The sequence below is a fragment of the Macaca fascicularis genome, chromosome 19 (assembly GCF_037993035.2).
Source record: "Macaca fascicularis isolate 582-1 chromosome 19, T2T-MFA8v1.1".
Classification (NCBI taxonomy): Eukaryota; Metazoa; Chordata; class Mammalia; order Primates; family Cercopithecidae; genus Macaca; species Macaca fascicularis.
Window position 1 is genome coordinate 19,835,394 of NC_088393.1, and position 26,917 is coordinate 19,862,310.

The following is a 26,917-nucleotide window of genomic DNA, read 5'->3' on the forward strand; positions in this document are numbered from 1 at the left end:
TGAGACAGAGTCTTGCTCTGTTGCCCAGGCTGGAGTACACTGGCATGATCACTGCATCTTTGAACTCTTAGGCCCAAGCCATCCCCTTGCCTCAGCACCCAGATAACTAGGACTACAGGCACATGCTATCATGCCAGGCTAATTTTATTTATTTATTTATTTAGTTAAGCAAAGTTTTGCTCTTGTTGCCCAGGCTGGAGTGCAATGGCGCGATCTTGGCTCACCACAACCTCTGCCTCCCAGGTTCAAGTGATTCTTCTGCCTCAGCCTCCTGAGTAGCTGGGATTACAGGCATCCACCACCATGCCTGGCTAATTTTGTATTTTTAGTAGAGATGGGGTTTCTCCATGTTGGTCAGTCTGGTCTTGAACTCCCAACCTCAGGTGATCTGCCTGCCTCATGCCTCCCAAACTGCAGGGATTACAGGCGTGACCCACCACACCCTACCTTATTTATTTATTTATTTATTTATTTATTTATTTATTTGAGATGAAGTCTCTCTCTTGTTGCCCAGGTTGGAGTGCAGTGGGCAACTGCCCAGGCTGGAGTGGGAGTGCGATCTTGGGTCACCGCAACCTCCACTTCCTGGGTTCAAGCAATTCCCCTGCCTCAGCCTCCTGAGTAGCTGGGATTACAGGCATGTGCTACCACGCCCAGCTAATTTTTGCATTTTTAGTAGAGATGGGGTTTCATATTGGCCAGACTGGTCTCCAACTCCTGACCTCAGGTGATCTGCCAGCCTCGGCCTCCCAAAGTGCTGGGATTACAGGCGTGAGCTACCACTCCCGGCCAGCTAATGTTATTTTTTAACTTTGTCTTAGAGACAGTGTCTCACTGTGCTGCCCAGGCTGGTCTCGAACTTCTGGGCTCAAGGACTCCTCCCACCTTGGCCTCCCTAAGTGCTGGGATTACAGGCATGAGACACTGCCCAGCCTAGAACAATTTAAACTAACTTTCGGCTGGGTGTGGCGGCTCACGCCTGTAATCCCAACATTGTGGGAGGCCGAGGTGGGCGGATGACCTGAGGTCAGGAGTTCACCAACATGGTGAAACCCCGTCTCTACTAAAATACAAAAATTAGGCCGGGCATGGTGGCTCACGCCTGTAATCCCAGCACTTTGGGAGGCCGAGGCAGGTGGATAACGAGGTCAGGAGTTTAAGACCAGCCTGGCCAAGATGGTGAAACCCTGTCTCTACTAAAACTACAAAAATTAGCTGGGCGCGATGGCGGGTGCCTGTAATCCTAGCTACTTGGGAGGCTGAGGCAGGAGAATTGCTTGAACCTGTGCATCAGGGGTTGCAGTGAGCTGAGATCACGCCACTGCCCTCCAGCCTGGGCAACAGAGTGAGACTCTGTTTAAAAAAAAAAAAAGCAAAAATTAGCCAGGCATGGTGGTGCATGCCTGATGCCTGTAATCCCAGCTACTTGAGAGGCTCAGGCATGAGAATTGCTTGAACCTGGGAGGTGGAGGTTGCAGTGAGCTGAGATCATGCCACTGCATTCCAGCCTGGATGACAGAGTGAGGCTCCATCTCAAAAAAACAAACAAAAACCTACTTTTTTTTTTTTTTTTTTTTGGGACAGGGTCTCATTTGGTCACCCACGCTGGAGTGCAGCAGCGGTAGTGACACAGCTCACTACAGCCTCGACCTCCCGAGCTCAAGCCTGCTAAATTTTGCATTCGTTTTTGCAGGGATGGGGTTTTGCCATGTTGCCCAGGCTGGTCTGGAACTCCTGGGCTCAAGTGTTCCGCCCGCCTGGGTCTCCCAAAGTGTTGAGATTACAGGTGTGAGCCACCTCGCCCAGCCAATTTCTAAACTTTCACTGCATTTTCAAACTTTAGCCTTTATCTTTAACTTCTCAAATTGTCTCTATTCAAGGTTAACTTTTTGACCTAAATTTGAAATAAATATCTTAGTCTTCCCAAAACAGGAATTGGTTAGATAGAGACCTGATTACATGGGCATGTAAGAGGGCATGGTTGTTATTATCAAGCTGTGAAAGAGAAAACAAAGTAGAAAGGCATTCCACCTGTGTTTTTTTTTTTAATAAATTACGGGCATTTCACTATAAATGGGGGGTTTGGGGTGTATGCATCCTGTTAGGAAAACATTGGGGAGGAATGTTTTCCTAAATTGGCAGATCTGCCAATTAACAAATGGGGAGTAGGGTGTGAAATAGATGCCAAGTTTTAAAAATACGTTTTTCTGCATGTCCAACTAAGGATATTTATTAGACTGATCATGTGACTAACAATACTCTTTCCCTGCTTGGGGGGTTTGAATAGGCTGATCTCTAGACTCAAGGCTGTCATATAGCCTTTTTGTTTTTCCTGGTATTTTTCTGAATTTTTTTTTTTTAATCTTTAATTCATAGAAAACAGTTTACTTCCTGATTATTCAAGCCTTAAAATTGATCCAAATTAGGTGGGAATGTTTTTAAACCATATGTAGACACAAAAGAGATATTCCTTGCCAACTAGTGACACATGGCAGATGAAGACAGAGTGGGAGATACACTTCCGGTTCACGACAGCACTTCTGAGCAGTTTGTGCTTAACCCTTTAGGGGAGCATTTGTGCTCAGAACCCTGGAGCAGGACAGTGCCAGGGCCACACAGAGACTCCCTCTGGACAGAGCCTAACTGCAGATGGAGCCTGAACCCTGTGCTGCAGAAACACTGAGCGTAACGAATTGTGGTTAGAGACGACATTCAAAACAAACACAGTTGACAAAGTGGACCATCCCTAGAGAGCTGTGTTTCAGGGAGCTTTTCAGCATAAACGATGGTGATGGGGACAATGGGGGCTGCTGACCCATGTCCCACGGACTCCTGATCTAGTGTGAGAATGTTGTGAATGCAAAGATGACTCTTGTAGCAGTGGTGATGCATTGGAAGTATTGTGTTTTTCATAAAGCATCACTGTAAGAGTCCCTATAGCTATTTTCTGGTCCCTCCCTGAAGAATCAAGAGTATCAAAGTATTAAGGAAATCAAAATCACTTAATAATTAATCTTTTCTTTTCCTTTCCTTTCCCAGTCAATTTCATTGTAATCTCACCATGTAAACATGAATTTGGGGTGAAATAAGAAACTTTAAAATGATCCTGCCTTAGAGATTGTTGTTATATTGTCCCTAAACTTATAGTTTTAAACTTTAGAGTACTAAGAATGCAAAGTACAAAAGCAGGGCTGGGTGTGGTGGCTCCTGCCTATAATCCCAGCACTTTGGGAGGCAGAGGATTGCTTGAGGCTGGGAGTTCAAGACCAGCCTGGCCAACATGGCGAAACCCTGTCTCTTCTAAAAATACAAAAATTAGCTGGTGTGGTAGCACACGCCTGTCGTGTCAGCTAGTCCAGAGGCTGCGGCACAAGAATCGCTTGACGCTAGGAGGTGGAGGTTGGAGTGAGCCAAGATGACGCCATTGCACTCCAGCCTGGGGCAACAGAGTGAGACTCTGTCTCAAAAAAAAAAAAAAGTAGTCAGTGCTCATTTTTCATAAAGGTGATTAAAAGAAAAAAAACTTGGCGTGTTTTTTTTTTTTTTTTTTTTTTTGAGACGGAGTCTCCCTCTGTTGCACAGGCTGGAGTGCAGTGGCATGTTCTTGGCTCACTGCAACCTCTGCCTCCCGGGTTTAAGCGATTCTCCTGCCTCAGCCTCCCGAGTAGCTGGGATTACAGGCGCATGCCACCATGCACAGCTAATTTTTTGTATTTTTAGTAGAGACAGGGTTTCACAGTGTTAGCCAGGATGGTCTCGATCTCCTGACCTCGTGATCCACCCTCCTTGGCCTCCCAAAGTGCTGAGATTACAGGTGTGAGCCACCGTGCTTGGCTAATTCTTCAGTCTTATGAATACATTTTCTGCATTGAAATCATTTTGTGTCTTTCAGTGGCACCAGCCTGTCAGCTTCTGGCGTCTTGGGCTGCAAAACCCTTGGGAGGAGTGATCTCTCAGTTGTCGATCAGCATTTATCACATAAGTCATCTTGTATGTTTCCACCAAGAACTTCGAATAAATTTTCTGATTGAAAAAGTACCAAAAAAAAAAAAAAAAGAAAAAGTACAGTACCTTGAACATTCAGTAGGTGATGCTACTCTTTTTCGGTAGTTCCATACTAGTTTGGAGCCTTTGGCCAATTTCTGCCATAAAAGCAGACGTGAACATGGAATTTGGCCCCAATTTCTTTTCCTCAGTCCCTCGGTTGTATAGAGACAGGCTCAGGTGGTGTTTAGAAGTTTAAGAGTACACTTGAAAGATCATTAGTCTATTTTTGTTGTAGTTAAGGTAGAAGGAGGCCTAGCTATTATTAGTGGGGTTTGGTCTATGAAAGACAATAATGTTTAAAATGAATTTGGAAATTTTTTTTTGTTGTTTTGAGATAGGGTCTCACTCTGTCACCTAGGCTAGAGTACAGTGGCACAATCATGGCTCACTGCAGGCTAAAACTCCTGGACTTGAGTGATCCTTCTGCCCCAGCCTCCTGAGTATCAGGGGCTACAGGCATGTGCCACCATGCTGGGCTAATTTTTTCTTTTTTTTTTTTTTTTGGAGACGGAGTCTCGCTCTGTAGCCCAGGCTGGAGTGCAGTGGCCGGATCCCAGCTCACTGCAAGCTCCGCCTCCCGGGTTTACGCCATTCTCCTGCCTCAGCCTCCGAGTAGCTGGGACCACAGGCGCCCGCCACCTCGCCCGGCTAGTTTTTTTGTATTTTTTAGTAGAGACGGGGTTTCACCGTGTTAGCCAGGATGGTCTCGATCTCCTGACCTCGTGATCCGCCCGTCTCGGCCTCCCAAAGTGCTGGGATTACAGGCTTGAGCCACCGCGCCCGGCCAATTAATTTTTTTTTTTTTTATGGAGATGGGGGTCTCACCATGTTGACCCAGCTGGTTTCAAACTCCTGGCTTTAAGCAATCCTCTCACCTTGGCTTCGCAAAGTGCTGGGATTACAGGTGTGAGCCACTGTACCCAGCCTGGAAGAAAATTTTAACTAAATAACAGGTGTTTTGAAAGTGCAGTATTGGGCCGGGTGCGGTAGCTCACGCCTGTAATCCCAGCACTTTGGGAGGCTGAGGCAGGCGGATCACAAGGTCAGGAGATTGAGACCATCCTGGCCAACATGGTGAAACCCTATCTCTACTAAAAATACAAAAAAATTAGCTGGGCATGGTGGCGCATGCCTGTAGTCCCAGCTACTCGGGAGGCTGAGGCAGGAGAATTTCTTGAACCTGGGAGTTGGAGGTTGCAGTGAGCCAAGATCGCACCACTGCACTCCAGCCTGGTGACAGAGTGAGACTCTGTCTCATTGAAAAAAAAAAAAAAAAAAAAAAAAAAAAAAAGAAATACACTATTAACAACTGCTATCGCTAAGGTTTTTTTTTTTTTGAGACGGAGTCTGGCTCTGTCACCCAGGCTGGAGTGCAGTAGCGCGATCTTGGCTCACTGCAACCTCTGCCTCTTGGGTTCAGTGATTCTCCTGCCTCAGTCTCCTGAGTAGCTGGGATTACAGACGCACATCACCACGCCTGGCTAATTTTTGTATTTTTAGTAGAGACAGGGTTTCACCGTGTTGACTAGGCTGGTCTCGAACTCCTGACCTCAGGTGATCCACATGCCTCGGCCTCCCAAAGTTCTGGGATTACAGATGTGAGCCACTGTGTCCTGCCAGCACTAAGTATTGACTATCTTGTTTTCAGAGCAAGGAGAAAACTTTTAGAAAACATGGTTCTAGCCCTAGTTGTTTCTTAATTAGTTTCTTCAGCTTTAGTATGGCATCTGAAGGCAATTGCGTCATATTTCATAATCACCCGGCTGAACTATTTGCTGTTTAGTCCAGCACTGGGCACTGAGGCTAAAAGGTCTTTAATCCAAACAGCCTCAGCATTCACCCAACCTGAGCCTATGGGACCCCAAGCAGATCTGGATTCACTGTCACTTGCCATCTACCCGCCTGGCCCTCTCTTCCTATGACAGAAATAAACGCTGTAGCCCTGTAGCTATTTCACCGCACCTACATACCCTGCACCCCTCATACCCCCCATCTGACTTCCCTGGCTGAGAAGTTGGTACTGCCCTCTAGAGCAGGCCCTGTCACCAGTGCACCCCTCAGTCCACAGGGGTGTGTCGTTAATATGTTGCAGTTGATGCCTCTCTCTTAAAAAAAAAAAAAAAAAAAAAAGGTGGTTGTCACCTTGGTGACTCACACAGGGCTTGCCAGCTCAAACTCTGGAATCTGTATATCTGTCTCAAGTCTCAGGTCTCCCACCTGACCACACTTTGCTCTGTTTGTAGTTAATTAAATTGACATTAATCAAGACCCAGGTGAGGGGCAGTGAGGTAATAGTTTGCTTGTATTGCTTTAATATCATCTGATTAATCATCGTAGCATGAAGGAGTTCCCAAAATATACAGCCACCATGTTAGGGTGAAAAACCTGGATATTTGCCCTAAACTATCCTTGCACTTGGGATCAGGGAGCTCTCTGAATTCCTATACCTAGTCACCTGTTTGAGAATAAGACTTGTTTGTTTGGTTTCTGAATTTGAACATTTGAATTTCTTTGTAGCAAAGCAAAGCAAATTAGTGACATAACTGGGTCAGGGAAAGTGATTGGGAGTCAACAGTTTGTATTTTGTATCATTTTTAGGTTAAATTCTCTTTTGGCCTAGGGGAGGTTGTGCCAGATGTTGCATTAAGTAGTGGGAAGATTTTGGGGGGCAGGGCGGTGTGTGTGTGTGGGGGTGGGAGGTGGCAGGGTGGAATCAACTACAAAAAGTTGACAATTGTATGTAGAACTGAACATAGGATTAGAAAGGAGCTTTTTTGACTCTCTGTTTAAGGGGACATACAGGAGAAAAACAATTTTGTTTTCTTTTTAGAAAACAATTTATAAAACTTGTTCTACATGAAGCGTTTTTCAGGTTTGCAGTTGAGACCCAGTCATTGTTGGGCATTACATTGATTTTCTTTTCAAATGAAGTAGAATAGAAAATAACAGTACAGGCCAGGCGCGGTGGCTCAAGCCTGTAATCCCAGCACTTTGGGAGGCCGAGACAGGTGGATCATGAGGTCAGGAGATCGAGACCATCCTGGCTAACACAGTGAAACCCCGTCTCTACTAAAAAATATAAAAAACTAGCCCTGGGCGAGGTGGCAGGTGCCTGTACTCCCAGCTACTCGGGAGGCTGAGGCAGGAGAATGGCATAAACCCAGGAGGCAGAGCTTGCAGTGAGCTGAGATCCAGCCACTGCACTCCAGCCTGGGCAACAGAGCAAGACTCCGTCTCAAAAAAAAAAACAAAAAAAGAAAGAAAATAATAGTACAGGCTGGGCGCAGTGGCTCACGCCTGTAATCCCAGCACTTTGGGAGGCCGATGCTGACGGATCTCACGAGGCCAGGAGATGGAGACCATCCTGGCCAACATGGTGAAACCCCGTCTCTACTAAAATACAAAAAAATTTGCCGGGCGTGATGGAACGCGCCTGTAAATCTCGCTACTAGGGAGGCTGAGGCAGGAGAATCCTTGAACCTGGGAGGTGGAGGTTGCAGTGAGCCGAGATAGTGCCACTACACTACTCCAGCCTGGCGACAGAGCTAGACTCCGTCTTAAAAAAAAAAAAAAAAAAAAGAAAACAGTACATTGCATGTGGTAAATTTATGTTTGGTGAAACTTTTGTTTCAGTTGTACATATAGATGTATTAGGGTATGCGATAAAGCATGTCACCACCACTCTTCAGGAGTGGTCTAGGTGTCTCATCAGGAATTGTTTTAAAACACTATGAAAAGAGGCGGTTTTGGGGATTCCTCAAAACCTGATTTTGGCATTGAGAGCCTTCTTTTTTTTTTTTTTTTTTTTTTTTTTGAGACGGAGTCTCGCTCTGTCGCCCAGGCTGGAGTGCAGTGGCCGGATCTCAGCTCACTGCAAGCTCCGCCTTCCGGGTTCCTGCCATTCTCCTGCCTCAGCCTCCCGAGTAGCTGGGACTACAGGCGCCCGCTACCTCGCCCGGCTAGTTTTTTGTATTTTTTTAGTAGAGACGGGGTTTCACCGTGTTAGCCAGGATGGTCTCGATCTCCTGACCTCGTGATCCGCCCGTCTCAGCCTCCCAAAGTGCTGGGATTACAGGCTTGAGCCACCGCGCCCGGCTGAGAGCCTTCTTGTGGTAGTAGATTTTCCATGAACTTGATATTTTCCCTATTGAAATTGTATTCCGCTTTATGTAGTTTAACATCTCCAAAGTCCATTCTCTTTCAGGCTTTCATTCTGTCTCCTGTGTTTCCTCCTCGTCACTGGAGAGGAAAGGGTGCAGATTTGCTTTCTTGAGGGGGTTTCACCTCCCAGAGGCACGAGGGCAGATTGGGAGGTAACTAGAGAGGGAGAGCAGTCGTCCCCGAGTGTCTTGAGGTGCGTGGGTCTGGAGCTTTCTTTGTAGAACTCTGTTCACTGCGCTGGAGAAGTGATCGTTCAGCCGACCCACACCCGCCCTCCCCATAGACACCGGGGCCGAAGTTCCCAAACAGCTTCCGCGTGACGACCCCGCGGGAGTGACATTCTAACCCGCGTTTCAGAGGCAACCCTGAGTTGCTTGAGGTCGCCCAGCTCAGCTGGCGCGAGGTCAGCGGTGAGCGCGTCGTGAGTCAGCCTTGGGTGCGGCCCGCCCGGCTCTGCCGCCGGTGAGTTGGCCACGACCCCTCGGCCTGCGGAAGGCGCTGGTACTCGGCGGGGAGGGAGCCAGCCGGAGCCCGCGTGGGAAACCAGCGCGCCCAGCGAGGTGTCGCGTGGGAGCGCGCCGGAGAGGGGCGGTGCTTCCGGGGCGGTACCGGCAGGCCCCGCCCCCTAACTCGGGGGCCCGCCTTCTACGCCCGGAGCCCCGCCTCCGAGCTCCTCCCTTCTCGTCAGGCCCCGCCCCTCGGTCGCCGGGCCCCGCCCAGCCGGGCGCGGGCGGGCGGCGTCGCCTTTAAGAGCTCCCCGGTGTTTTGGGGGCCGCGGGCCGGGCGCGCTGACCTGGTGCGCATGTCCCGGGCGGTGACGCCGGCGCCGGGCTCCATGTGTGCGGCCGAGGGGCGCATTATCTGGCCGGCGGCGCGGGCGGGCGGGCGGACCGGCGGAGCGAGCGCCGCGGGCCCGGGCGGCCCCACAGGCGGAACGAGCGCGCGCGGTCCGGCGCCCCCGGCCCCTCCGCCGCCCGGCCCCGCGGGCGACCCCGGACCCGCAGCCCCACTAACCTGCGCGCTGCCCTAGGGCCCGGCCGACCCGCGGCCCGGTAAGTTCTGGACCAAACTTGGCGGGGGGCGGGGGCCGGGGACGCGCGGCTGAGACTGGAGCGGCGCGGGCGGCGCAGGGTCGGGGCCTCGGGGGGCTGTGAGGGACCCCCGCTTGAGCGTGGAAAAGTGAGAGCGAGCCGAGTTCTACTCCTTGTATTCTGGGAGTGTCTTCTTGCGCTGCCCTGGAAAGTTCCTCGCCCCGAGGCGGCCCGGGCACGTGGGGGCCGGGCGGGGCGGGGGTCCCGGAAAGTCGCGGCGTCGCCCCGCTTCCGTCCTGCGCTTCCTGCGGGGTCGGGGGAAGGGCTGGGCCGCGGGGTGCCTCTTCGGAGCGGTCGGGACGGGTGGAGGCGGCGGGAAGACGGCACGTGGGCGCGCGGGGCGGGGGTCCCGCTCAAGGGCGGGGGTCCCGGGGCGGGCTGGGCAGCGACGCTGAACCCCGCGGCGGCGGCGGCGGCGGCCGATCCCGTGTCAGAATAAGAGTCCCCGCGCGCCCACGCCTGGAGGGCCGGCCCTCCCCCAGCTCGCGCCCTTCCTGCCTGACCCCCGGGAGCCGCGGGACCCTTCCCCCTCTCTGTTCTCCGGCCTTTCTCAAGGCCCAACACTTTAAATTTGCCTCCCCATCTGGGCGGTGGCTCCATTGATTTCTTTTTTCCCACCTGGAGTGGGTCGGCATCAGTGACTAGACAGCGGCAGCTGGCCTTTTAAAAGGATTATTGCCAAGAATCGGAATTGATCACTTCAACAAGGAAAGGCTTATGGGCAGGGCCCAGGCTGAGAGCCTGACGGACACTTGGAGTGTGCGCACACTGAGACCCAGAAATGAGTGGTGACCCCTCCCTTAGGAAGTGATTGACAACCCTTAGGTGCGTGTTTTTGCCCTGAGAATTTTGCACAGGGCAAAATTTTGTAGGTCTGACTTCACGTCTTTGGGTGTATAGTTCATCCTTATCTAAAGAGCTTTGGATTCTTTGGATCAAAGTCCGAGTGAGTCACTTGTGCCTTTAATTTTCTCTCTTCCTACCGGTTTACTTCTTTCAGTTTTCTTGGAGTACATAGTGCTGGTAACATCTCTGGTTCTGTGTGCCCATTCACACAGTGACACCTCCTGGCTGTGGCAGCACAGAAACTGAGAGACAGACAGCCCTCTGTGCGGGTTGGACTACAGTATCGGACTGTAGTCCTGTTGACTTACTTAGTTTTCTGGTAATCTTTACAAGTTTTCTTTTAAACTAGATTACATGAAATAATGTTTGCTGGCACCAGTTTGTTAACATATGCTAAGCAGAAGTTTGTCAGACCTGACCACAAGCTGTGGAGGGCTGATAGCTCATACTAACCCTCGGGTTTGAGTGCCTACTGTGTGCTAAGCTCCCCTGCACAGACATATTCAGTGCTCATAACAATCCCTTCGGGAGTAGGGGAGTATTATCTGCGCTTTACAGGTGAGGAATTTGGGGCTTCTGGAGGCCAGGCGGCTTGCTCAAGGCCTCTTAGTAGAGCGGCCGAGCCAGGCAGCCCGTACTTGGTGCTCTAGAGCCCACAAATGCTGCAGTTTGCGAATCCCACTGAGCGTTTCTCTGGCGCTTCTAAAACACAAGGCCATTTTCTTGTCCAGGCTCCAGGGCACCTCTGTTCGTGGAGGTAGGGGATAATCTGGTGACATGGGGACACCATGCTAGCCCTGCTTTGTTCTAGTGGAGCAGCGTTACCAGCTGGATTTTAAGGAGCTGAACCACAGAGTTAGTTGTTATTTTGCATTCTCTTCTTCAGCTTTGGACTCAGAAAAGTTGGCCCTTTTCTAGAGGAAACAGTTAATAGAGTGTGGGAAATTTGCAAGGGATTTTCTGTATCCTCTGTCTTCACTTACTCTCTCCTCTTCTTCATCTTTCATTTCTAATTTGTCTCCTAAAATTCTGAAGCCGGTTTTTATGAAGATTGCTTCTCATCTTGGAAGGGCTGTAGAGAATGGGAAGACTTGTGATTTAGTGATTTGGATGCAGTGTGTTTTTTGTTTATTTGTTTATTTTGAGACAGAGTCTCACTCTGTCACCCAGTCTGGAGAGGCGTGATCTCGGCTCACTGTAACTTCCACCTCTCGGGTTCAAGCAATTCTCCTGCCTCAAGCCTCCTGAGTAGTTGGGACTACCGGTGTGCGCCACCATGCCCTGCTAATTTTTGTATTTTTAGTAGAGATGGGATTTCACCGTGCTGGCCAGGCTGGTCTCGAACTCCTGACCTCGTAATCCACCCACCTCAGCCTCCCAAAGTGATGGGATTACAGACGTGAGCCACCGCGCCTGGCGGATGCTTTGTTGTTTCCACTCAGATGACATCATTTTTTAAAATGTCAAGTCATCTCTATTAATGCAGTATCATTTGGCAAATCCTATAATCTTATATTTTGATAGTGAGGGAGAAATAAATGCTACTTTCAGTAGGAAAAAATCCTGGAAGGATTTGTACCAAAATGTCAATAAAGGTCTACACATTAGGATTAGCAATGGTTTTTTTTTTTTTTTTTGAGACGGAGTCTCGCTCTGTCACCCAGGCTGGAGTGCAGTGGCCGGATCTCAGCTCACTGCAAGCTCCGCCTCCCGGGTTCACGCCATTCTCCTGCCTCAGCCTCCCGAGTAGCTGGGACTACAGGCGCCCGCCACCTCGCCCGGCTAGTTTTTTTGTATTTTTTAGTAGAGACGGGGTTTCACCGTGTTAGCCAGGATGGTCTCGATCTCCTGACCTCGTGATCCGCCCGTCTCGGCCTCCCAAAGTGCTGGGATTACAGGCGTGAGCCACCGCGCCCGGCCCAGCAATGGTTTTTTTTAGAAAACTTTTTAGTGTCTCTGTATTTTGCATGTGTGTATGTTTTTAATGAGGAAACGTATTTTAAATGCTCTAATTTTCAGCTCTTCAGTAGCTCCTCTGACTTGTTTTGCATCATTTATTCTCTGAATTTCTGGCATTGCAAGTAGTAATTTCTAGATTGATTTATTCAACAAATATCAGAGTGCATACTGTGCCTCTGACACTGCTAGGAATCCCTGCTCAGTGGAGTTTATAGTGAGATTAGTGGGCCAGGAGTCGTAATTAATCTCATAAACGTGGGGAAACTTACCGGGATCAAGGAGAGAAGGACACTGTGACCTGGTGAGCCCGAAAGGGCCTTTCTCCTACTCGGGTCAGAGAACAAGTAGGGGGACCCTCTTGAAGGGGATAAGGCAAGGGCTGGTGCAGTGAGGCTCACAGCTGGGACCTCTTTGGGTCTTAAGACAGCAGATGACTAAAGGATGCCTCTGAAGAATGTGGCTGGGAAAGTTGTAAAGCCATTCTTGAAATGTTGGCGGCTTTTTTGGTGTTTGTTCTCTTGGAAGAAAATTAAGAATGACCAGCAGAGTCTTGGCTATGTCATTTCCCAACAGAGACAAAAATGTAATGGCCTTTACCACGAATTTTGTTAAGGACCATCATTAGCACGTACTGACACTTCAAAGCCTGGGCAGCTCAGATGCTTGTCTGAAGAACTATCTGCTTGGACTCGGGGTGTTTCTGTGCCATCAAATGGAACAGGCAGGGCTATTTTCTCTAGACCTTTCCCCCCCTGTAATTGAGTTAATTTATGCTGGTTGTAGAAAACTAGGAAGATTATGAAATAGGTGAGTGGGTGAAGTCTTCCCGAGCAGCTGTCCTGGGGTAATAGTGCATCCCTGGGATTTCCTCCTAACCCTTGTCTGGTTGGGAAGTGCAGCAGAACCAGAAGAACGAGTTGGCAGTGTTATAGTTTGAGGCTGACAGAACTATGCTGCCTGCTAAGTGTGGTCGTTTGTTAGAATGGATGCTTTTGAGTTATCTGAGCTGCTTTGGGAGGTGACTTTCCACATTCTGGCCTCAGACTGTGGGTCTTTCAGGTTAACAGGACTTAAGTGCTAACTGTGCAAAGGTATGTTTTTGAATGGAATTAGGAAGGCAGTGTATTAAGAAGGTTGAGATAAAAAAAGACAGATCTTGAAGTGGTTGGTGGTTGCGGCGAGGTGGAAGTAGTGAGACCCGTGCTGTCAGAAACAAAGGTACCACTGGGGACAGATCCCGCTCGAGCATGGGTTCCCCAGCATCCCCTCAAACAGGTTCTGGGACTTTTTTGTCAAGAGAGTGTCGGACCGTGGGCCTCTTTCCCTTCCCCCACCTTGTGCTTTCCAGACTATATTTGTGACCTCTTTTTGTCTGATGGAAATGTAGGTTAGTCTTTTAGAAGACAAAGGAATTTACCCTAATAGAATATCTTCAGGTAGCCTCAGGAAGTGATTGGGAATCCAGGAAACCCTCTAGGTGTGGGAGAGAGGAGCCCTCAGTCAGAATGTTGCACGTTTGCACTGGTTTGCACAGTTGCCAGGGCCCCTTGCAGCTCCTCTGTACACTGTACCCCCTTTGTCTATCCTGAGCCTCCAGAGGCACCCGTGTTTCACAGGTGAGTTTGTCAGGGAACTTGCCTTTCTGCCTGATTCCTGATTTTAGGGTTCCTTATATGCAAGGACTGAAGACCTGCAATTTCTGAGGATGCTGGAGGCTGGCTTCTGAGATAGGATTTGCTGGCAGGAGATGAGCAGTACTTTAAAGGGGGGCTCCCAGCAAGTCAAAGTGGGCGTTTTTGGGGCAGGGGGTGGGGGATGGGGAGTGGTGGGTGGGGTGGTTGAGGCTTCAGGGCTTTCCTGCCGCTTGGCCTCAAAGATAGTAGCTGTGCCTGTGGGGAGGGGTGTGGCCACGTGGTACAGGATTGGGGAGAAATTCCACTTGTTTGAAGGATTTGTTGAAGAATCCCTCAGCTATTCTTCCTGCAGTTCCGTCTCAGGATCTGGCGCTGCCTGGCCTGCCTTGCTGGTTAGATATTCTGGTTTCAACCTTGAAACATAGCCTAAATAAGGTGGTGCCTTTGAGCACACACTTTAAAAATACTGTTGTATTATGGTGGCACAGCAGCTCCTCCTGTGCCAAGGAGGCCACTTTGAGTCTAGGGGGCGCCTGCTTTTTGCCAAGTATGACCATGTGCCTATTGCTGAGCAGCCTGTCTCTAGTGGCATCCAGTACAGCCCTGGCTTTGCCTCAGACAGCCTGGTGTGAGCTCTGCCTGGCCACTTCCTGGCAAAGGACCTTGTTGAACTTCACTGGTTTCCCGTTTCTGTCAGGGGGTGCTTGCTATCTCTCATGGAAGCTGTGCTAGGAGTGAGATGGCGAGTGCAAATGGCTGACCCCAGTGCCCGTGTGTTCCACACATTGGAGTTCAGTGAGTACTGTTAGGACTGTAACAGGTGAGCCAGAGTTAACAAGCATTAGCTGCCCCACCTCTTCTGTGGGGGATGACACCACGCTCATGGCAGACTGTCACTGTCTGCATGCACCCTTTGGAGCCACACTGGGGTGCATGCCTCAGCTTTGTGCCCCAGCCTGTTCCCCTCTCTCCACGTTCCTGAGAAGAAGGCAAAGTCCCCTACAGTGGGTGATATTTGCCAGTCACCTTGCTCATTATTCTGCGGCTGGGACCCACCTCAGCCTTTCTGATTTCTGATTTTTCCACAGCCTTGGGGCCTTCTTGATGATACTGAATGCCTGGGTTGGTTGTGCCCCAAGCCAGGAGGCGGCCTCTTTCCTGGCCCAGGGCTTGCGGAAGCCAGCATCCTGACTTGCATCTGTGAGATAGGAAGCTGTTGGCCAGGCAGATCTGTCATGGGAACCTTCCTTAGAGAACTGAGAGGGGTCCCTGTCACTGAGTGGACTCAGGGCTGGGGCTGGAAGTAGGCGGTTTGATGGTACTTGCAGTGGCGTCTGGGAGTGCCAGGGTAAATCTCATCCTCCTGGACTTGCCTTCCAGACTGACTGCTCTCCAGCCAGCTTGGCGTTGGTCAGACCTGGCTTTGTCACTGACGACATGCAATTTACCACTCTTCAGCCTCGGGTGGGTCACCTGATCACCTGGCCTCAGCTTTCTCTTCTGTTGGCCGAGACAGCATCTTTGACCTAACAGGACGCTGTGAGGACAAGTGGAAAGTGTCTACAAGCAGTCAGGGGTATTCCAGCCTTTGCCTGTCCATTTACCTGAGAGCCAAAAAGCTTTCTCCCCCGCCAGATGTCAACTACACAGTGATTCTTGAACACCTCACATCTCAGTTATCATTTATAATGTAACACTCAGATTGAGGAGCTTGGTTTTCTTTATAATAGAATCTCGCTGCAAGCTAACAATTTGGAAGTCTAAGAGTCAGATCAAAGCTGGGCACGGCAGCTCACGTCTGTGATCCTAGCACTTTGGGATCCTAAGGCAGGCTGATTCCTTGAGCCCAGGAGTTCGAGACCAGCCCGGGCAACATAGCAATCCCCCATCTCTTAAAAAAAAAAAAAATTAGCCAGGTGTGGTGGCACGCATCTGTAGGCCCTGCTACTCGTGAGGCTAAGATGGGAGGATTGCCTGAGCCCAGGAGGTTGAAGCTGCAGTGAGGGGAGATCATGCCATTGCACTCCAGGCTGTGCAGCAGAGTGAGACTCTTGTCTTTGGGGGGATAAAAAAGGTCTGATCAGATTATCTGGAAGGGATGTGAAAAACCCTATGGCCCTAACTCTGCAAATAATACCAACTTAACATTTTCTCCAGTCACAGCCATTTTGTGCAGTTAACCTTTGAGTCAGTGGCTGTGAATTTATACTTAACACATCCTTACCTTAGAGGCCACTGCTTGCCCTGACCATGGAGGTGGGCAGATTTTAGGCCAGTAAAGTAGGCCTCCAATTTACGATGGTTTGACTTAAAAATTTTCAACTTTGGCCGGGCGCGGTGGCTCAAGCCTGTAATTCCAGCACTTTGGGAGGCCGAGACGGGCGGATCACGAGGTCAGAAGATCGAGACCATCCTGGCTAACATGGTGAAACCCCGTCTCTACTAAAAAAATACAAAAAAATAGCCGGGCGCGGTGGCGGGCGCCTGTAGTTCCAGCTACTCGGGAGGCTGAGACAGGAGAATGGCGTAAACCCGGGAGGCGGAGCTTGCAGTGAGCTGAGATCCGGCCACTGCACTCCAGCCTGGGCCCCAGAGCGAGACTCTGTCTCAAAAAAAAAAAAAAAAAAATTTCAACTTTATGTTGGGTTTATCAGAGGTAACCCCATTGTAAGTCGAGGAGCTTGCTTTGGTTTGTAACAGTTTCTCCTGAACGCGGATCCCTTCCATACCATGGTAAAGTTGAGAAATTGTAAGTCAAATCGTTGTAAAGTGGGACCAGTGGCTGTGTTAAATGTGTTTGATATTTTCTACTCCCAGGGCAGCTACATTCTAATAAACTCATCATAAATCGAGGAGCATCTGTCTTCTTGTTGCTGGGGTTTCAAGTTGGTGGATTTTGGTGGTAGTGACAACAGATTTTTAGTTCTTTTGTGTGTTTAGCACAGACTCACTCTGCCAGCAAGTTTTGAAAACTGCTACTGCCACCTTCGTTCACATTCGCAGAGGAACATTTTTCCCTGTTGCTCAGTGTGGCTGGAGAAAGTAGGAGAGTGGTGAACTGAATTCTTGGTTTGAAGGCATCGATTGAATTGGTTCAGTCATGAAACCTGTGCTGTTCTCAGGACTTGCTTATCATTGATGGAACACCTAAACTTCATTTTCGGTCGTCTCATGTAGTGTCCCTGGGTTTGCCGAGGGTTCATGCCCTCCCCCTTCAGTGGTGGTTCTTTCAGAGGATTCTATAGTCAACTCCATTCCTAGGATTCTCTTAGAGCCACTCTAACCCAGGGAGAGTTTGCTGGTGTGTTTGGTGTTTTTGGTTTTTTTGAGATGGAGTCTCACTCTGTCGCCCAGGCTGGAGTGCAATGGCGCGATCTCAGCTCACTGCAACCTCCGCCTCCTGGGTTCAAGCGATTCTCCTGCCTCGGCCTCCCGAGTAGTTGGGATTACAGGCGCCCACCACCATGCCTAGCTAATTTTTGTATTTTTAGTGGAGATGGGGTTTTATCATGTTGGTCAGGCTGGTCTCGAACTCCTGATCTCAGATGGTCCACCCATCTCAGCCTCCCAAAGTATTAAGATTACAAGTGTGAGCCACCATGCTGGCCATGTTTGGTGTTTTTTGTTAACACATTTGTTTGATGAACTGACCTTCTCGGTAGTTGGTATGTGGGTCATCTGTCTCCTGCCTCCCTTCCCCAAACTTTTGGTCAAGTTTTTGGTGTTGAGTCTTTTTGTTGTCTCTTTTCCAACTGTACAAGCAACATTTCCTGATGCTGAAGTCTGGGGAGAGGGTGGGAGCCTCAGATGTCGGTGGTAGGAGTTGCCTGGTCTGCTATTGAAGTTTTCTTGGGAAAGTATATTAACATATACTGAGTGTGGGTTGAAATGTAATTGCAGTCTTACTGTCAGTTTGTATCTGTCAGGTTATAGGATTAGAAATGTAACTGTTTTTGGTAGTTGGGTAGCAGACAAACTTAGGATTCTACTTAGGACTTCTTCTGTGTCCTGTGTTCTGCTGAACCCAACACTGGGCACAAACAGGAAACTGAGGCTCAAGCGGAGGAGGAGTGGCCTGCTCAAGGGTGACTTGCAGAAGGAATGAGGATATATTCCTGTTTTCTCCTGGAATTAGACTTTCTGATCTCTGTTGTTCTTACTGATGTCTTTGTGGCTTGGTGAATTTTATTTTAACTTCCTTCTTACTTTATTTATGTAGGTCCATTGGCCAGTTTCCTTCCTCAGGGCCTTGTCTTTTTTTTTTTTTGAAACAGAGTCTCGCTCTGTTGTCCAGTCTGGAGTGCAGTGGCGCAGTCTCAGCTCACTGCAACCTCTGCATCAGGGTTCAAGGATTCTCGTGCCTCAGCCTCCCAAGTAGCTGGGATTACAGGCCCACGCCACCACGCCCAGCTCATTTTTGTATTTTTTTGTAGAGATGGGGTTTTACCATGTTGGCCAAGCTGGTCTTGAACTCCTGGTCTCAAGTGATCTATCCACCTTGGCCTCCCAAAGTGCTGGGATTACAGGTGTGAGCCACCACGCCCTGCCTTTTTTTGAGCCCTGAGGTCATTTTGGGTGTCTGTAGGGTGAGGATGGGACAGGACATGGGGAGGGAAAACTTAGGGCTGCCTCTGGTTTCTCAGGACTGCCTTAAAAAAAATTGTAGTGGCCAAGTGCAGTGGCTCAGGTAACCTTAGCTCTTTGGGAGGCTGAGGTGGGAGGATTGCTTGAGGCCAGGAGTTTGAGATTGGCCTGGACAACATAGCAAGCCCCTCCCACCAAAAAAAAAAAAACAAAAAACAAACCTAAAAAACTGTAGTAGTGTTGAGTAGGTGATGGCTTTATCTTTTTTTTTTTTAAGATGGAGTTTTTCACTTGGACACAGGAAGGGGAACATCACACACCGGGTCCTATTGTGGGGAGGGAGGAGGGGGGAGGGATAGCATTAGGAGATATACCTAATGTAAATGACGAGTTAATGGGTGCAGCACACTAACATGGCACATGTATACATATGTAACAAACCTGCACATTGTGCACATGTACCCTAGATCTTAAAGTATTTAAAAAAAAAAAAAAAAAGTTGGAGTTTTGCTCTTGTTGCCCAGGCTAGAGTGCAATGGCGCAATCTCAACTTACTGCAACCTCCGCCTCCTGAGTTCAAACGAATTCTTCTGCTTCAGCCTCCCGAGTAGCTGGGATTACAGGCATGTGCCACCACACCTGGCTAATTTTGTGTTTTTAGTAGAGACAGGGTTTCTCCATGTTGGTCAGACTGGTCTCGAACTCCTGACTTCAGGTGATCTGCCTGCCTCGGCCTCCCAAAGTGCTGGGATTACAGGTGTGAGCCACCACACCTGGCCTTTTTGTTTTTTGTTTTTTTGGAGATGAAGTCTCACTCTGTTGCCCAGGCTATAGTGCAGTGACACAATCTTGGCTCACTGTAACCTCCTCCTCTTAGGTTCAAGTGATTCTCCTGCCCCAGCCTCCCAAGTAGCTGTGATTACAGGCGTGCACCACCATGCCCAGCCGGGTACTTTTTTTTTTTTTTTTTTGAGACAGAGTCTCGCTCTTTCGCCAGACTGGAGTGCAGTGGCATGTTCTTGACTCACTGCAGCCTCTGCCTCTCCGGTTCAAGCAATTCTCCTGCCTCAGCCTCCCAAGTAGCTGGGACTGCAGGCATACGCCACCACGCCCAACTGGTTTTTGTATTTTTGGTAGAGACGGGGTTTCACCACGTTGGCCAGGATGGGCTCGATCTCTTGACCTCGTGATCCACCCGCCTTGACCTCCCAAAATGTTGAGATTACAGGTGTGAGCCACCACGCCCGGCTGACTTTACTTTTTAAGAGCATAAAACTACTTTTCCCTGTATGTTGTTTTTTTTTTTTCCCCCCGAAGAGACATGGTCTTGCTCTGTCACCCAGGCTAGAGTGCAGAGGCTCGTGATCACAATCACTATAGCCTCGACCTCCTGGACTTAAGCCATCCTCCTACCTTAGTCTCCCAAAGCACTGGGATTACAGGTCCCCATCTATTATAAGATGTAATCGCTCCTAATTTGTAGACATCCTTTAATTGATATATAGGTGAGCATTTAAAGATACGAAAAAGGAGCCCATGGAAATGGGAGGAGCCGACTAAATGTTAGGTCCTGCACAGGGCTCTGATGGTCGACTGTGTTAGTCCCAGGTGAGAGCGAGGGCCTTAACACTCTGCCAGGGATGCTGGATGTGACCTGATTAAGGGAACTGAACATGTTTTGTTCAGATGAGAGATGATTTGGGGTGGGGATGGTGGCAGGTTCCAGAAGGCCGCAGGATCTTGGCTCAGGACTGGACTGAAGGCCTTTCCTGTTGCTGGCACCGATCTGGCAGGCTTGCTCACCCCCTTGGGAAATACAGAGGGGGGGTTCCTCTTACTTTCCAGAGATAAGATCAGGTGACGCTATTGCAAAAGACAGCAGAAATGGACAGTGGCTACCTGGGGAAGGAGCTCAGCATTGAGTGAGCAGCTCAGAATCTTCCATCTACCTTCTATGAAGTTTAAGATGAGGGGAGCTTCTCTACTCCGTTGCCTTGGTTTCTTGCATTAAGGAAAAGGATACTTAAATTGCTTGGAAAAATTGGAGTAGTTTTGAGCTGTTTAATCAGTCTTCTGAGTTTGTGAACTACTCTTGGTTGTTTTTTTTTTTTTTAAAAAAAAAAACGTTTGTTTTGAGGCAGAGTTTTGCCCTTATTGCCCAAGCCAGAGTGCAATAACTTGATCTCGGCTCACTGCAACCTTGTCTTCAGGGTTCAAGCAGTTCTCCTGTCTCAGCCTCCCAAGTAGCTGGGATTACGGTCATGCACCACCATGCCTGGCTAATTTTTGTATTTTTAGTAGAGACGGGGTTTCACCATATTGGCTTACGCTGGCCTCGAACTCCTGACCTCGGGTGATCTGCCTGCTTTGGCTTCCCAAAGTGCTGGGATTACAGGTGTGAGCCACCACGCCCGGCCTGAAACTTAGTCAATCCGTTGACATTTTAGAGCTTAAGCTGCTCCAGCAGGTACCCTGTGGAGTGAAATGCAGCTGGACTTTGCATCACCACACAGTGAAGTGACTGGTGCAGGAGATGTGTTGTTGGCTGTAGGATTCTCTGAGCAGAGCTTCTTAGTTGGTGGGCTGGGATGAGTGACGGGTGCAAACGTCCTCGTGGGTAAGTGGCCCCTGCCCTTGACCAGCTCCTTAGGCTGAGAGTAGCCTCATCTTACTCCAGTGCCCTCCACACTTAGAATTCTTACTATATGGCAGAAGCTGAAGAAGATGGGGCATCTGATTACCTCCCACCCACTATTCTGAGAAGAGAGATGATTTTTCTTGGCTCTCTCAGTCTCAGGGTATCCACAGCTCCTGTGGAGAAGGGGTTCCTCTGCACACTGCATTGGAGGAGTGTTGGGCGCGGCGGGTAGAGTTGACCATTCACCCTCCTGGACCTCAGGATTTATGGAAAGTCATACTGGGAACTAAAGTGGAAAGCGCAGGTTGTTGTGATTTTTGTTGATGTCCTTAAACAGGAGACTGTTTATACTTCACTCTCAAAGCGTGGAGAGCCCTCAGGGGTTTCTGAGCATGACAATCTTGACTTGAATTGGGCAGAAGAAAGGCCATTGATAAAAGGCAGGCATGAGCTAATATGGCCTTGGATTTGCCTGACGGGATAAAAAGCAGGGACAGGTGCCAGAGACACTGCAGGAAGATTGGGTGGGGATTAACTGGATACTAAGGGCTGAGGACAGTTCATCTGTTTGACAACTGTTGAAGTGCCTTCCTTGCTTGGCCAGTGCTGAGCCCCAGGGGTGTCTGGTTGTGAGGGAGATTCCCGCCCTCTAGGGTCTTAGAGCCTCATGGGGGAAACAGGGCAGGATGTCATGATGCAAACCTCTGGGGCACTCAGAGAAAGGGTGGGCAGGAGAGGTGTCGGAGTGGTGGCAGCTGAACGAGAACTGGAGGGTGACATAGATCCTTAGATTGTGTGTCTTTGGTTTTAGGGGTGCTGAGCTAGGTCCTGGAGGATGCTCTGGGACAGCATGGTGTTGGCCCTGGGCAGTCATTGTCTGCTTTCATGGCAGAGGATGCAGTGAGTGAGGTGTGGAGGCCCCGTGTGACCATCAGTACCCTCATGAATGAAGACAGCGTGGCTCTCTGACCCCATCTGACTGGCCAGCTCCAGGGGCAGGTGTAGAATTTGATCCGTCCTTGTGTGTCCCCCTCTCCAAACTGTAGTGCTTTGTGTTAGGTGAAAGTGTGACAAGTAATCGTTGAAAGAATGAAATAACCGAGGAACCATCTCCATATGTTGGAGAAGTTTGTTCTGCTCTGTTCCTATGAATGAAATAGCAGCAGATGGATGGAAGTTCGAGGAACACAGACTTAGCCTGAGAGATCTTTCTAGCAGTTGGAGGTATCGGGAAGAGGCTCAGTGTGAACCCAGAGCCCTGGGAGCTGGTTGGGGACCCAAATTTTCTAGATTCTGAGGATTTTCCAGCTTGAGGTTTTGGACGCTTTTCCAGAAGGACCCAGAGCGATTAAAACACATCTCTGAAACAACCACATGAATTATTCTAACAGCTGCTGCTTGCTGGTTTTAGGAAGTTTCCTTGTTTCATGCATTGCTCAAATGTTTTCAGATTCTAGCTCTTTTGGCAGAGTTCGGGGGAGAAGACAGGTGGGTGTCCCGCCATGACACTGGTTTTGAGAATGGGGAGGGGTTGTGGTCGCCAGAAGGAAAAGAGCCTTGGGGATTTGCCACTTGGATAAAAATGACTTGGTATCTATCTAGTGATCACCAAGACCCCAACAGGGTCATTTTGGGGTGGGAGTGAGGTATCAGATGAGTTAGGTGGGAGTGGGCTGGGATGTGGGCTGCCCACTCCAGAAGGCCTCCTAACTGGGCCTGGGCTGTCTCTCAAGGCCTGTACCCTCCACCATCCTTGAATTCAGTGGCCAGGAACCTGTCTCCTCCCCCTGGTCTGTGCCTGCTCTGCTCATTGCCTCACATGTGTGAGCACTCAGTGCTGTTTGAGTGGAAGGAGGAAGGGATGTCTGCACACACTCCCTGTCCAGGGACCGTGGCTTGCTCCTATGGTGCCCTAAGCTTGTGGTTGGCATGCACGTGTGTCTCACTGGAAATGAAGATGTGAATTGGTCCTGGTTTATGACCCAGGCCGGGTAATATTTGTCTATCCTTCCAGCCCCTTCCTGCATCTTGTCCACTGGCAGAGAGGGACTCAGAGGCCAGGTGGCTGTTCATGCCCATGGAACTTTGAGGGTTTCCATGCCTTTACATCTGGGCTCAGTCCTGGGGAGTTTCTAGCAATTCAGTAGAGGGTTAAGTTAACATGCACTTAGAGGAATAGAGGAATCCCGGGTCTGTACTGGTCTCTACATCTTTTTTTTTTTTTTTTTTTTAAGATGGAGTCTTGTTCTGTCACCCAGGCTGGAGTGCAGTGGTGCGATCTCAGTTCTCTGCAACCTCCGCCTCCCAGATTCAGGTGATTCTTGTGCCTCAGCTGCCCGGATAGCTGGGATTACAGGCACAAGCCACCATGCCCAGCTACTTTTTGTATTTTAGTAGAGATGGGGTTTTGCCATGTTGGCCAAGCTGGTCTCGAATTCCTGACCTCAAGTGATCTGCCTTCCTTGGGCTCCCAAAGTGCTGAGACAGGTGTAAGTCACCGCCCTGGATGATGCCTACCTACATCTTTGGTAGAGGAAGCTTTCCCAGAGCCTTGGGAAGGATCTAATCCTAGGACTGTCTCAGTCAGATTGTTCTCAGTGGTACAGTGGTTCAGGTTTGAGCCTGAGCCTAGGAGGTAGCTGACCTAGGTGTAGATTCCCATCTGTCTTATTAACTGTGTGACCTTGGGAAACCATCTTGACTTTTTTTTTTGAGACGGAGTCTCTGTCACCCAAGCTGGAGTACAGTGGCGCGATCTCAGCTCACTGCAACCTCCGCTTCCCAGGTTCAAGCGATTCTCCTGCCTCAGCTGGGGCAGCTACCCTGAGTAGCTGGGGTTATAGGCGTGCACGACCACACCCAGCAGGTTTTTGTATTTTTTTTTTTTTTTAAGTAGAGACGGAGTTTCACCATGTTGGCCAGGCTGGTCTCGAATTTCTGACCTCACATGATCTGCCTGCCTCGGCCTCCCAAAGTGCTGGGATTACAGGCGTGAGCCGTTGTGCCTAGCCCATCTTGACTTTTTTTTTTGAGACGGGGTCTTGCTCTGTCGCCCAGGCTGGAGTGCAGTGGTGCAATGTTGGCTCACTGCAAGCTCTGCCTCCCGAGTTCCCGCCATTCTCCTGCCTCAGCCTCCCGAGTAGCTGGGACTACAGGTGCCCGCCACCTTGCCTGGTTAATGTGTATATATATATATGTATTTTTTTTTTTTTTTTTTTTTTGAGACGGAGTCTCGCTCTGTCGCCCAGGCTGGAGTGCAGTGGCGCGATCTCGGCTCACTGCAAGCTCCGCCTCCCGGGTTCACGCCATTCTCCTGCCTCAGCCTCCCGAGTAGCTGGGACTACAGGCGCCCACAACCGCGCCCGGCTAATTTTTTGTATTTTTAGTAGAGACGGGGTTTCACCGTGGTCTCAATCTCCTGACCTTGTGATCCGCCCGTCTCGGCCTCCCAAAGTGCTGGGATTACAGGCGTGAGCCACCGCGCCCGGCAATGTGTATATATATATATATTTTGGTATTTTTAGTAGAGATGGGGTTTCACCGTGTTAGCCAGAATGGTCTTGATCTCCTGACCTTGTGATCCCCCCGCCTCGGCCTCCCAAAGTGCTGGGATTACAGACGTGAGCCACCGCGCCCGGCAATGTGTATATATATATATTTTTTGGTATTTTTAGTAGAGATGGGGTTTCACCGTGTTAGCCAGAATGGTCTTGATCTCCTGACCTTGTGATCCCCCCGCCTCGGCCTCCCAAAGTGCTGGGATTACAGACGTGAGCCACCGCGCCCTGACCCATCTTGACTTTTTTTAACCTTGGTTTTCTCCTCTGTCAGGTGTGGATATCTGCGGTAGTGCCTTGCGTGAAGTGCTGGTAACGGTATGGGTTCCGTCGTGTGAAGGGTGTGTACGATGACAGTCCCTCGTGTGAGTGTAGGTATGATGACAGTACCTCGTTCTGTGGTTATGAGGATTAAATGAAATCAGGCATGTAACGTGTTGGCACATTGCCTGGCACCAAATAAAGAATTCAGTAATTGTTAGCCACCGTTTCCTCTTTCAGTAACAAAACCTCTTGTCAACATATTAGAGATGATTCTCTTGGTGTCCCCAAAGTTTTCAGAAGTGCACTTTTCTCTAGCAGTTTGAATCCAGGTGCCTGGCGGGCGGTAACTTTCTCAGTTGAGGGTCAGGCCCTCCCCTTCTTGCCACAGCACTGCCTGATGGACACTGGGGGATGCCTGGACTGTGATGATGCACAAGCAGCCCCATCCTGGGGACAGAGACATCCAGGGCCTGGCTCTCAGGCTGCATGTTAGTGCTGGCATAGGGGTTAGGTAGGGCCTGGATCTGTTTGAGGTGGCTTGAGATAGAGGAAGGGAGGGCCAGGGAGGTAAGGGCAGCAGGTCTCTTTGGAGGAAGAGAAGGCGGGAGGGTTCTCCGTAAGCCTGGCCCAGTGAAAGCCAGTTGAATGGATCAGTGAACTAACATCCCTGCCCCTATGGCCCTGCCCTCCTCGCCCCTTCTGGCTTGTACTGTCCCTTAGCCTGTCCGTACGAGTTTCCCAAGGGATATCTTGCATGTAGGTTGGGTTGTCTAGGCAGCGCTGTGCTTCAGTGACACTTTGTGGTTGACTTGGGACCCTGACCACACTGAGAGCAGTGTGCTTCTCTGGGATGGGTGGCTGGGTTCTCAAGGACCAACAACTTAGAACTGTGGAGGGTGGAGTGTGTGCCGGCCCTGTGTTTGCTGGCCTGCCCGCTGGCATGAAGCCTGATGTGTGCAGCCACTCCACTGTGTGCGAGGGAAGAAAGACATCCTAGTCCGTGTTGGACACAGGCTCTGTGTGGCAGAGTTCAGCCTCTTGTGGGGTCCCTTCTTACTCTGGGAGTGACGCAGGCGAAGTCTGCTGAGGGCCTAGCCTAAGGCTGCGTGGTCTGACATATTTCTTCAGACTTTCTCTTTTTTTTTTCTTTTTGAGACAGTCTCACTCCATTGCCCAGGCTGGAAGTGTGCAGTGTTGCAATCTCAGCTCACTGCAACCTCCCCATCCTGGGTTCAAGCAATTCTCCACCCCAGCCTCCCGAGTAGCTGGGATTACAGGTGCCCGCCATCATGCCCAGCTAATTTTTGTATTTTTAGTACAGATGGGGTTTCACCATGCTGGCTCAGCTGGTGTTGAACTCCTGACTTCGGGTTGGCCTCCCAAAGTGCTGGGATTACAGGCGTGAGCCACCGCACCCAGCCAGACCTTATTTTAAGGCAGCGATTGTAGTGAAATTTACATTGTTCCTTATAACACATCAGCATTTTCATACTAAAGCTTCTTTCCAGCAAGGAAAACGCTGCTTGAGGCAGAAACAGCAAGCATATTTCAAGGCTCTGGGATTGCTTGCTTCCCACCGCAGGAAGCAGGCGTTTTGGCCTTTGCTGTCTGACTCCTCTTGGAGCAGGGTTCCCGAAGTGCCAGCCCCCACCAGCACCGTTTTTCTCCCTGCTTCCTCCCTGGAAGCTAGCTGTTGGGCCACACAAGGAGAACTCCTCCTAGCTGGCAGGGCCCCATGTCCACCTGGCACCTCCTTTCCCCAAGCCTCAGTGTCTCTTCTGTGACATCTAAGACTTCAGGGAGGCGTTGCTTCCTCCATCTTGGCCTCAGTTTATCTTGTAAGGGCTGGGGGTGGTGGTAAGGACAGTTGACAGTTCTGTGAAACACTCGGAGGAGCCCTTGCTGTTCTGGCATCTTCCAATCATACTTTTATTGTCTGGTACTATACATTGTCAAGGAGCTGTGGAGTATGTGTACAGCCTTGCATTTCTCTATTCTTTTTTTTTTTTTTTTTTTTGAGATGGAGTCTGGCTCTGTCACCCAGGCAGGAGTGCAGTGGCACGATCTCGGCTCACTGCAAGCTCCGCCTCCCGGGTTCACGCCACTCTCCTGCCTCAGCCTCCCAAGTAGCTGGGA

At 49.8% G+C, this 26,917-nt stretch overlaps 1 protein-coding gene across 16 annotated transcripts in view; it reads left to right on the top strand.

Moving 5' to 3' along the window:
- GATAD2A (GATA zinc finger domain containing 2A) overlaps nt 1–26,917 on the top strand; it is a 123,028-nt gene that overhangs the window by 12,434 nt on the left and 83,677 nt on the right. For 5 of the 16 annotated variants that reach the window (XM_074026553.1, XM_074026555.1, XM_074026554.1 and 2 more), the window contains exon 1: nt 8,916–9,260. The exons of 8 other annotated variants lie outside the window; for them this stretch is intronic. The gene's annotated coding sequence lies outside the window, so the exon portion shown is untranslated. Of the gene's footprint in view, nt 1–8,915; nt 9,261–26,917 lie in introns of those variants that run through there. 3 more of the 16 variants (XM_074026561.1, XM_074026559.1, XM_074026560.1) reach the window with 1 other exon arrangement.